This window comes from Charadrius vociferus, unplaced genomic scaffold (assembly GCF_000708025.1).
Source record: "Charadrius vociferus isolate BGI_N301 unplaced genomic scaffold, ASM70802v2 scaffold213, whole genome shotgun sequence".
Lineage (NCBI taxonomy): Eukaryota > Metazoa > Chordata > Aves > Charadriiformes > Charadriidae > Charadrius > Charadrius vociferus.
The window spans coordinates 6,310,471-6,322,891 of record NW_009647828.1 but is presented as its reverse complement, the minus strand read 5'-3'; positions in this window follow the sequence as shown (position 1 = coordinate 6,322,891).

Below are 12,421 nucleotides of genomic sequence, written 5' to 3'. Positions count from 1 at the left end.
CTGGTTCTGAATACATAAACCAAACCTTTATAGCACACTTCTGAAATATTTAAGGGACATATTCAGAAAGTTACTTGGACCAAGAACTAAGAATAAGCCAGAAAGTTTCCAAGGGGGGCAAACAGAATTAGCTTAATGAATGTCCTCTATGCTACAGTGATTTGTGTTAGCTGAAGTTCTTTAGTGTGTTACAAGACAGGTTATGTGTCAGCAGACTGTTTAGGAAAAATATTCTAATTGTTCAAATAAATTATCTGTGCAAGCTTTGAATTTTTCACTTCATGTACAAATAGAGGTATTCTTTATTTTTTTTTAAATGGGAAAAATCAGATCACCCTTTATATTCATCTCTCATTTGTCTCAAGTCATGAAAACAAAAATTCAGAAGGGTCTTGAAAACAACTCTGATTGTGCCATGAAAAGCCTGAAAATGTTCATATTTAGGGTTTTGAAGGCTAGACAACAATAACAAAGGTGAATGAATAGGTAATTTCCTGGTTTTCCTACTGAACTTAAATGTTGGAAAAATGACAGCTAAGGAAAAAGATAATACGAAATTAAGCATCTAATCTTATTTGGAAAGCATAAAAAATTAAAAAAAAATAGAGGTAGATTTCAATATGAAAGGTTGTTTTAAAAAGACATTTAAGTTTCACTTGCAACATGTCAAAAGCAAATGTTTGAGAAGTTTTTGATTGCTTTTAGGTTTTTCTGGTGTGTTGTAAGTCAGGAAAGTTCAACATAAATTTCTAGATTGTTTCAGTTGCCTCAGATGTTTTGCTTGAAGATTTTCACCTGGTCTCTGTGTTGTCATATTAGACCTTTCACAGGTTTTGCTCAGCAAATAGTGCATATGTATAAATTGCAAGCAGTGTGTAAATAGTCCATCAGATGAAACGCTAACTTTGTGAGTGAAAGAGCAAAACCTACAGAATTTTCTTTTGTAAAAAAGCTAGTGTTTCTGGAACAACTGAAAAACAAAATTAAGCACACACCACTCCCATTTTCATTCTTTAAGATTCACCTGCAATGCCCTAATGGCTTTCAAGAAGAGGTGGGTACTGACAGAGATAGACTCAAAACAACATCACATCTAGAGATTTAGCTTTGAGAACCTGGGTCTCAACAGTAAATATGGCCACTCAGCAGCATAATTCTTTAACACCCATTTTCCAAGTTGACATAATACAACATTTTGCCTGAACAATCCAGGGAAATAGCAGCCCAGGAAGCCAATGCTCAAACTGTATAGCTCCAAAGTGAGGCTTCAGGCGTTGATAGTACACTAGTCTCCCTTGCTTCTTTTTTCAAATTTTTCCTAACTTCTGGGTTTTAAGCCCAAATATTAGGGTCAGTAAAAGGTCACATAAACCTAAGGAACTTAGCACCATTTAAGAAGTCTTAAAGATCCTGTCTGATCTCCAGGTGCTCCTCCACATGCATGCTTCTACCAGAGGCCCTGGGTCAACATAAATGGTGGTCTCAGATGAACTTGGTGATTTTAGATGGCACAAGGCATATATGTTTAGGCAACTGGATTGAACCCACAGTGTCTGCAGCATGGATAAAATCAGGGTAGATTTTTACATGGTTTCCCTGGCCTGAAATACTGTTGGATTATGACACTGGAGTCCAGTTTTGTATGTCCGGTTTTAACCAGGCATATATGAGGGTCTCGCACACTGTGGGACTGTTACTTGCTTAAGTATTCCTCCTGATGCCACGTTTTGGTAAGGGCTCAAAAATTTGAACAGGAGTTATGTTTGTTTTCCAGTCTTAAATCTAAGAGAAAGAATGAAGGAGGCAAAGGCACAACTCTAAATCCCTCACTGGGATGGCAAAGGTGGTTCTCCAGAAACCCTCTGGAGGAAACAGAGCAAGAACTGGGGCTTTGTCCCTGCAAAAGGCACACAGAAGGACTCAGCCACAGAAAGTGTGTGAGGTTTCAGTGGCAGCCCCTACAATAAACAGAGTTGTTCTGATAAACACAGGTGGAGCACAAATCCCTGAAAGAGTATGGTCTTCAGAGAAACCAATCTATTCCTTCCATGAAGATCACACCTATAACGCAGTTAGTGTTATGTCCACAATAACAACATCAAAGCTTCTAAATTCCTATGGAGCAGTTTTAATATCTTCTTCCCAACCCAAAGCCAGTTGTTGGTTTTTTTTTTTTAATGTAATTACAAACAAAAGCTTGTCCACGAAGCCAGCTCCTGATAGACACAGCTGTTGAAACTGCTGAAGGTTCCTCTTTGCTCATGCACAGCATTGTTCTCTTTTCTTCTTGCTTTGATGGAAAGGACATTTCAGCTCTTCCTCTGTGCAAGAGCAGAATGGAGGTCAGCAGAGCCCTCATTCACTGTTGCTGTTCTTCTGACAGCTCTTCCTCCATTTCAGGTCAGTTTTTGCACAGAAACTGAGCAGTCACGGCCAAGGACCTGACCGCTATCTTTTTATTCCACTTATTTACATCTCCCAGGCTGTAGCTCACAGGCAAGCTGAACCAATACATTAGAATGACACAGGTGAGGTACTATTATAATGTTAAGTATCAAAAACTATCTCTGTGCTGATTATAGAGGAAAAAGCTGCTGCCTCATAATGGCAACCATTGATTCAATGGCTGTAGAAGTGCAGGGTGTAGAGGGCAAAAGCTTCTTTATTCAAAGGGAAATTATGTTTTAAAACTGGCTTTATTCCAGCACTGTCGATAGATCAGTTCTCTCTCCTTCTCCCTCTTTCTATACAATCTCAGTTACTTACAACATTAAAGGTCTTTAGAAGCTTCTTTCTGTTACAGAGCTCCATTTCTGCCCCTCATCACCCCAGTGAATGACAATTTGAAAGAAAACCAGAAGCTTTGCTGTGGATTTAGAAGTTTCTCAAAGCAAATCACTGGATGCCAAAGGAGCTGCCAGGCTACTGCAACTCGCAAGCAGGTATAATCAGCGAACAAAGGCATCGAAGGCAGCACTGAGGGGAACCTTTTGTGAAAAATATTGACCAGCAAATTACACTGTAGACAGTGCTTTGGCACTTGGCTGCCTAAAGGTGACTCAGACGATCCGTTTAGCTCAGCAAGCTGGTTTCTAATTACACCAAATGCCTGACTGTTGTCAGTGGGCCCAGTATTTTCGAAGCGGGTGCTCTTCACATGTGTCATTCATTACCTCACCCTGCACCGAGAGCCATCTCTATAGGGAGAACGGTTGGCAGCATCTTTGGCTTGGATAATTTCCTTAGAGAGTGGTTTAAAACAGAAAAGCCCCCCAAAACGGGGGGTAGTGCAGGGGTGGGGAGGAGGCAAAAGAAGCCTACACAAAAACAAAGCTCCCAACCACCACATGGTAATTTCAATAAATGCCCTGGAATGAAATCATGGCAAGCCGCTGTCTGGGGTTTACAATTTGAACATAGTATACCCTTCCTAGGTTTTAACTGGAGTCTTGCTTTGGTGCCAGAGTAACAGCTGTAGCAGCTGCAATTGCATTTTACCACCCAGTACAGGCACCTGCTGTGGCCAAGGAAGTCAAAACCCACAGCAATGCAATTTTCTTTTAATTACATTAGCCCGGTTTTGGCAGCCAGCCATGCAACACAGTGTTGGTGGGGATGTGGACTCTATTCACAATTAGAGCCTGTCTGCGGGTTACTTTTGACACGTGGAAGGTTACTCCAAAGACAACCTGTGAAGGATTCTTGTTAGTGCTGATTCTTGGTCAAGACAAATAATCAAGATTGGCGTGTTTTTCATTACGTGGTGTACTATGTTGAACTCTGAGATCAGCTTTATATACTTTTCAGACTAGCTGGGTCACAGCTGCTATATACATACCACTAAACTATACAGGACCAAACCATGGGCCTGAGGAGGGCTTTAAAATCGCCCATGCTATTTAATTGCTGTTTGATCCAAATAATGCTCTCCCAGACATGCCTCAGTGCACTTTGGGCGACAGCATGGGTGAGGCTTCTCCCAAACAGCCTGTTCCCAATGAGGTCTATAGATGAGGACATCGTATTTTGGAGTCTAGGCATGCAGACATGGGCTGTGTGGTGCCAATTCTCCTCAGGGCCGGAGCAGGCTCTAGCCTGTTTTATTTATTCCTACAGAGACAGGCAGCTCCACCTGACTGTCCCTGGGTCCTATGGAGAAAGAGGTGAGCTCTGAGTATTTTCCTCAAGAGGCAGAAGCTGTTCTTTGCTCTAAGTATGCTCTGTGGCTAAAATTACCTTTTGCTGTAGCAGGTGCCTTCAAGTAAGTCCAGGTGTCTGTGCTAGGACGGTCACATTGAGGAATAACATCCTGTTTCTTACAGCTTACATTAGCTTCCTTTTGCCAGCTTGCAGAATATATTGATGAAACTATCATGACCCTAAAACACTACTCAAGCGATGCTTGTTCACTCTGCATTTAGGTTCAGGTGCTGTCACTGACAGACACTGAATTAAGGTCTGTTTTCACGTTCAGCATGCTATTTACTGCTTTTAACCTTCTGGGCGCTGTTTCAGGAGATGAACCATGATGCCAAGTAGGGCTCTGTATCTCCATCTCATATTTGGCCCATCCACACCAGGAAAGCTGCCTCAGAAACTGGCAAATAGCTCACACCTGTAAGACTCCCACTGTGCTCACCCTGGCACAGGGGTTGTAAGTGAGGAAGACCCTTTGCACCTTCTTCTGCCCTAGAAAAGATCCTGCAAGAGTCAAACACCATGTCCCTTGCTGCATCACCCAGGCCTGGTCCCTGGGACACCAACAAGTGTAACAAGCAATGCTCCAGGTATGCAGGAGCTGTCACGAAGAATCTTCACAGGCACCTGACTAATTCGATTTCCAGGGTGATGAGGCATAAGACAGATGAGTCTCAGCGCACTCTCTCTGTTCAGAGACCTGACAAATCCCTGCATCCTGTAGAAGACAAGACAAGCGGCACACTGTGGACTCATGCATGCCAAAACAAGAGCCATCAATCCTTCTGCCCCTGTGCTATCAGAAAGGAGCTGGCCCTAAAAACAGAGCAAACGACATACTGTGAGTTGTGCTCTCCATAGCAGGGCTGTATTGCAGACCAGAGGCCGTGCAGTGTGTTGACATGCACATTTGCAGGACACCGAAATGCTGTCATTGGAGAAGGCTGAGATCTGGGCTGCAGTGTCAACAGCAACTGTTCTTCATCATGAGGAGCAAAGATGGTAAGAGAAGACACAGAAATGGCTTCTCTGTCCTGTCTGATCAACTGGGTGGATTATTTGCTGAATAACAGGCAGTATGGTTTCTTTAGTAAGTCTCTAATCATGATTCAGTTTCTGAGAGCTTTATTCCTAACAAGAGACAGGACTGCACAGTGCTGTGAACAGCACTCAGGATGGTCTGGAACAGGAAAAGTGGGGTTTCAAGGGGGAGTTTGTTTTGAATAAAATTTTCCATTTTAAAATGTGCTCCAGATTGTTTATCAGTAATATTTACATAAAGGACATCACAGTGGTATTTAGGAATTAGACATTAAAAGGACAGACTCTAAGCCTCTCAAAAACAATGGAGTAAAACTAGGGTAAAGGAAAGAAAACATCTGGTAGATGATCAGAAGCTGTGGACGCCCCATCCCTGGAAGTGTTCAAGGCCAGGTTGGACAGGGCTTTGAGCAACATTGTCTAGTGGGGGGTGTCCCTGCCCAGGGCAGTGGGGGTGGAACTAGATGATCTTTAAGGTCCTTTCCAACTCTAACCATTCTATGATTCTACGATGTCACAGTAATTGTTCCTGCTTTGAACTACTACTGGTGAGAGGAGAGTAAAACCTGAAGTGAAATGATCAGACCAAACAAAAGAAAAAAGTAAAAACTGGGAACAGTAAAGGAATGTATAGTGATTGTGTTGAGCGTACCTCCGTCTCCTTCAAGCCCTGCTGAGATACAGGAAAGAAGAACTAAAGCCCTACAAACCAGCTGAAAGAGAAAATCAAATTTAGATGTTATTCAGGTTTCCACACATTGCAGATGTTGACCAGGTCAGTGGTGACATTGGAATAAAAGGAATGGTTATCACTGGGATTGGATCAAGATCTTGGGCACAGGGCGGCAAGTATAAAATGCAGGCTAGGAAGTCATGTATGGGTAGCCTTATTCTGGCAAAATAACCTTTTATTTCCTTGTTTCAAAATAAAGCCTTGACAGCGCTCCTTCAGGAAGGATGTGTTCCCAGGCGGAGCTTTGCAGTGCACTCAGGACTGTGGTGATGAGAAGGATTTCTTTTATTTCACATTTTCTGGTTTGAAATAAAACTGAATTTGTGGCCACTGCCTGTCTAACTGCCAGAAACTCCATATACCCAAGCTTTTTTTTTTGTGTGTGTCACCTAAAACAAGCTACTTTTTCTATTGCACATGAGGGACCAGAGAGGCACTTGTCTTAGCTATGGCAAGGATGCCTTGGCAAAGTTATGGGTTTGTATCAAGCATCAAGGACACAAGAAAATAGAGAAAAAGAAGATTTCATGACTTTACACCCTTAATGATACTTTGGTGAAGTTTGCTCTACAGACCTCAACAGTATTTATTTTATAACCTTAATTTTAAAGCATTATCAACTCTACTGACAGTTCACAGCAACACCAGCCAATTTCTGAGTTACTCCTTTACAGAGTTGTGTGTTAGTTAGCCACAGGTGAAGACTGAGTTTGCTCAGTATTTTCCAGTCATTCTCTAAGAACCAAATCTTAATTATGACTTATTCCTGAGATTATCAGGACATGCATCTATGGATGTATGGGAAAACAGAAAGGAGGGACTCAGCTATTCACACCTGTGCAAAACTGTAACTTTAAGCCACATAAGCCTTGTGGTCTTTTACATCGAGTGTTGCAGGAAGTAAGATGAGTTGATGGAAAGAAATCATCATTAGACATATACAAAGCCTGAGGTAACATGTTGAGAAGCTTTCAGTTTTTTCTTGCTCCTGTGGCATAGCTTTGATTTCATCTACTGTGCTAATGTTAACCCTGCTCTCTTCATCCTCATACAGTGCCTATGGCACCAAATCCGAAACATTACTATATCCCTATAGACATCAGTCTGCCACTCTCACTCCCATCCTTCCCACTATGCCCTCTCCCAAGCCCCTCTGTGAAGTAGACAAGTTATTCAGATTGTCTGAATATGAAAACCCACTTCCACCATGCAGAATGTTCTCCTTCCCCCACCAGCCAGAGTCTTTGCTCTTCACAAAGGGGAAGGAGAGTTGGAAATGTCTTATTTGATAAAGAGAGTCATTGCTAACACTTTATCTTTGGTAATCAGAGTTAGAGAATCTGAAAATAAGAATACTCTTTAGCAGAAGCTTATTTGCAGGCTAGGTTATATGTCCGGGGGGTAGGGAAAAAATGTTCCAAAAATCCTCTTAAGAAAAAATAATGCAATATACAGTTACATATACAATTCATTTGCATCTGAATGTCCAGTATTATCCTGGCATTGTCTTATCTACATACAGCTGCACATGAAAGACCATTACAGTTATGTCAAAACAAAGCAACCCATTACAGTTCCCTACGAACCAAGACCACGTGCCACTCGGTTCTCATTGCCACCCCTTGCTTGTCTAAAAGTAACGAGCCACTTTCCCAGACAGCTCCTATTGATCAGCTCCTGTTGGCAATGCAAATTCCTTCCATGTGCAGTCAGGCATAGCCATGAGCCTGAAGCACAAAGAGGTGGAGCTGCTCTTTGCCTTGCACAACTGGAGAATTTCCTGCTGTTTTCCCAGTCATCCACAGACCAGGTCTATCTACTCCACATCAATCCAGGACATCCCATTCATTTCAGGACTAGTTGCCACAGGACTCTCTGCAGGCGGCTTCCCAGGCAGGGCTTGGCTAACTTCTAGCTTTGTTTTTCTTCATGTCAGGAGATATTTTGAGATAAAAGCAGCTCTCAATGTATACAGAAGATAATAGGAAGACTCTCAAATCGTGGCCAATATCCCTGACCATGGACATTTATTATTGTTGTTGTTATTGGGTTTGTTGCTGTTGTATCTCCTGAGCATGACCCAGTGTCAAAGCTCACCACACTTGATACTATATAAACATACAAAGGGACAGAAAAGACACTGAGGACTGACCACATAAAAAGACAAAATAAATAAACAGTGGAGGAAAGAAATACCGTCCAGAAACTAACAAAGGATGGACAATTTCACACTGCTTTCAAAAGACCTCAGGTTTTTTTCTAAATTCTGCTCTCACTGATGTAAATGGAAAAATACCTCTGGACTTCAAAGGGAGTAATGTCAGGTCACTACTGAGCACTTCAGAAATACTATGACAAATATTTGATCAAGTATAGCAAGCAACCTATTGCAACGGGCAGAATTTGGACTCAGATCTACTTATTTTCAAACCAAGATCTTAATTACAGGGCTAAGAACACCTTTAAAATCCTTATCAGTTTGATAGTGAAAGTCATTTCTCATCCTACAAGTCTGATATGCACCTGGGTTAGATTCCTTCCCCCCCCCCCTTTTTAGACAGCTAGATAGGAAAAAAACCCAAGGTATGGGACACTATAGCACTATAACACTATAACATATGCTATTTTCCGAAGGTATTCTGGAGGCAAGAAACATTGTCCAGGCAGCTTCAGGCTGAGGGAAAATAATTTTTTCTTCTTTTTTCTAATTGAATGATTTCTGAGGATAGCCTGTTTTTGCAGTACTATTACACACCAGTGTTTTCCTGAGTGAGGTTAAAAGTACTGCTCGAGAGGATTCATGGTACAGGCACAACGCTGGAGTGGTTGAAACATTTATCAACACTGGGTAGACATAAAGTTCAAATTCATGTTTTACAGACATGTGGCCATTAAGCTCCCTCCACATTTTGTTGGCAGCTGCCAGAAGAGCTCTTTGCATCCAATTGCAGCGTGAGGAGCTGAAAATCCCCCTGCTTCAAGTGGGAGAGCACTTCTCTTTCTCTCAGCTACAGCCGCTGCCCAGAGTTGCATTGGCTGCAGCTCCTTCTTTCTGGGCTTTGCACCCAGAATCCCACACACTGGGATTTGCGCCGAAGTTGCCCCACAAGGATAATACACCAATTTTGGCTTCTCACTGGCTAGCCCTGACAGCAAAAAATCTGCCTTTTGCTCCTCTGTGCCTGTAGCAAGAGCAGTGGACCCTCACTGACTTTTTGGTACAAAACATGCCAGCTAGCATGTGCGTCTTCTGTAGCAAACGCAGATTACAGAACAGATTTGCTGCTCACAAGGCACAAAAAGGCAATGGACAGAACACAAGACACTCACAGTGCTGAAAAACAGAGGCAAAGCTGATCCTTTTGAGATCTCTCTAACTGTGAACTGTGCAAGAAACTGTCACCTAGACAGAAATATAGCAGACTTAGGTGGTGTTTTGTGTTTGTTTTAGAAGGGAAATGAGTGCAGCCAACTCTTCTGAATGATGTTAAACTGTTCCTGCAGAGAGCCAGGCCTCCAACAAACTGGACAGATGCTATATGGGTAGTAAAAAGACACTATCTTTTGTCATGTTGAAAGACTCCAGCTGAAAGGCCTTTGGTAGCTCATGAAAGAAAGGCACGGTTACACAGAGGATATACTGCAAATGGGAAAAATAGGCAAGAAATAAAATAAAATCAAATACAATAAAATGAAGTAAGATAAAGTAAAATAAATACTGCATTGCCTTTTGCAGCTGAGTAATGGAGACTCAGCTCTACAGAAGGCACTGGTATCTAATGTGTTATTAAGGATACAAGCCAGAGACACTCAAGTTAAGAAAAATTTGGGCCGCAGCTGACTTGCAGTCCAGAGTCATAACCAGACTGTTGCCCACTTCTGTCCTTGTTACGGCTGTGTTCCTCTCTTGTGAGCCCTTCACCAGACAAGTATAGAAGGAATTTTAGCTGCATTCAATCTTGAGGACCCACAATTTAATGTCTAATAAGTAAAAAAATTATTGTTGTTTTGGGCCTGCCTGGGGAAGAGCTACACCAGCTGCGTGGAGAGGACAAACTATGGAAAGCCCATAAACCCTCTGAAAAATATTGTTGTTTTGGGCCTGCCTGGGGAAAAGCCCATAAACCCTCTGAAAAGCATTAAGGGAATTTTAATATTCATCATTGTTAGACAAGGTTTACATGGTTCCTCTCAAATAATCCACAGAGATGCAATGATTTTGAGAGAGAACCAAGTGTGTGCTCTGACCTCTTGTGCACTTTCACACTGCTGCCCCTTGCCTTGAGCCCAATAATGACTTTGACACTGAGGTATCTCCCCAGAGGGCCCCCAGGCCTGGGGACAGCCAGAGACAAGCAATCCTTTACTTCCCCTGCAGACTTTGGCCAACGATCATTGCTGAAAGCCTGTGGCAGTGTGAAAAGAGCAGAAAATAATAAGGATGGCAGGTCCGTGACACAGACACCTGCTAAGGAAGCTTAGGTTCATCCAGGCACAGCTTCCCATGCAACCTGGAGGGTGACCCCTGCATTGTGATAACAGCTTTGCAACCTTCTTCTTCCTTTCTTCTTTGAGCTGCTGTTGCTTTTGCAATAGTGTTTGCCTGATTGGTGGTGGTTATGGGACTCCACTCTGGCTTTATTTTTGTCATTGTCATTGCCCTTGCCATTGCCACTGCCCATTGCTGTGTTTGCAATTCTGAGGGCATATATAAAAGATGCTCTTAGTGCTCTGCACACACAAAAGATTGAAATTCTATTATTTTGTTGTTTTTATTTTTGCACACACATCTATATATAAGCTTAGAGATAAGTCTAACCTGCTGTGGATGCAGTCATCCTACCTAACCTGAGACATCTAACTAAGGGACTAAATTTAGATGTGTACTTGCTGTTGGTGCATACTATGTAAAGAAAAAAATACACACCTCTGGAAGAGCCTGAAGGTCTCCAGTGGGCTGAATTGTCTTTAATTTAGCCCACATCTCTTCGTTGGCAGACAGAGATTGGGATACGATGCTCTCTGAATTATCTTTCAAAGTTTAAAGACCCAACGAGTTGGAAGGAAGGCCCTGACCAACTATCTTCTTCTACAAATGTAGTTCAAGGTTCTTTATTCTTCCATAAATAACGTTCAGGTAATTATTTAAAAGTGTCCATCACTTTAAGGGCACTGGAGAGAAATGGAAGCAGGTAGAGTCACAGTGTACACCAGTGCATGCTGGCTCCAGTGCTTTGGTTTGTCATCTCAGGAAGGTGAAACAAGACACACCGTGCAAAGAGACAGTGATGGGTAAAGGCATCTCGCACAGCTGGAGCAGGGATGTGCAGTTCCCCCTCATGCCACCAAGTGTCAGTGATGCTCTTAGAAATGGTCTCGGCTGCAGGCATTGAAAATGCTGCTCAGGTAAACCGGCCTTTAGTTCTTGCATTTCTGCTTTTTAAGGTACATTTGGGAAGGAGCTGTGGTGTGGGATGCAGAGATTCAGAGAGCGATCTGCCTGACCCTTGCGTGCCTGCTGGTCCCAAAGCCAGCTCTGGAAAAGCTGCAGCCTTCGCTTTGGTTCTGGTGATTCCCCAAATTACAGCAATACAAATATTCAGCTTGTAGGGAGGGGAGGCAAACACTAAGGGACATCTTAAACAGATTTGCCTTTGATGAGAAAATCGTGAAGGTCTAAAGGGCTCTTGTTATTTAAACAGTTGATAATTGAGGTAGTCAGCTTGCCAGCTCGGTATTACAAAAGCTGTCTTCTGACAAAAATCCCCTGCTAACTTTTAACAACTTTAGTGGTAGACTATTAAGGATGAAATAATCTTTTAACAAGCAAAAATATGGAGAGACAGGATTTGAAAGGCAACCTGCTAGCACACAAGGCAGAAAGGCTAGAGGCAAGAGGGGAGAGTAAGAAAGCATCACTTTTGGCCCTGGAAAGTCATTGAATATACCCTCCTCTGCATCACCAAGGTATGACTGTAACATGCAATAGCATAATAGAGCATCACTGACAGTGAAAGCAGGGAGCAGGCCTCAACACATATGGCGAGTCAGAAGAGTGAGCCCCCCAGGACCCCAGGCAGTCTCTTTGTCACAGCTTGGGCTCTGCTGCCCTGTCTGTACTTCTAGAGAGGGGAAGACAGCATGGGATACCATCATTTCAGGGAGGCAACAACCCCACAGTGCTACAGCACAATGGCAAAAGTGTAATGTAATACCAGTGTGGGGAACCCCACAGTGCTACAGCACAATGGCAATTGTGTTTGTTCTGACACACAATCCTTGGCAGGGGTGCTTTGAACTCAGGGAGAAAATACCTAAAAGCTGCAAAATGTCTGGGCATATACATCCCACAAAATCATTGTTAACATAACCCAACTCAGGACAGGGTCTTGCCTCTCACTCACAGCCAAAATCTAGTTATTTGCACTCTGGTTACAACAATTTGGCTGC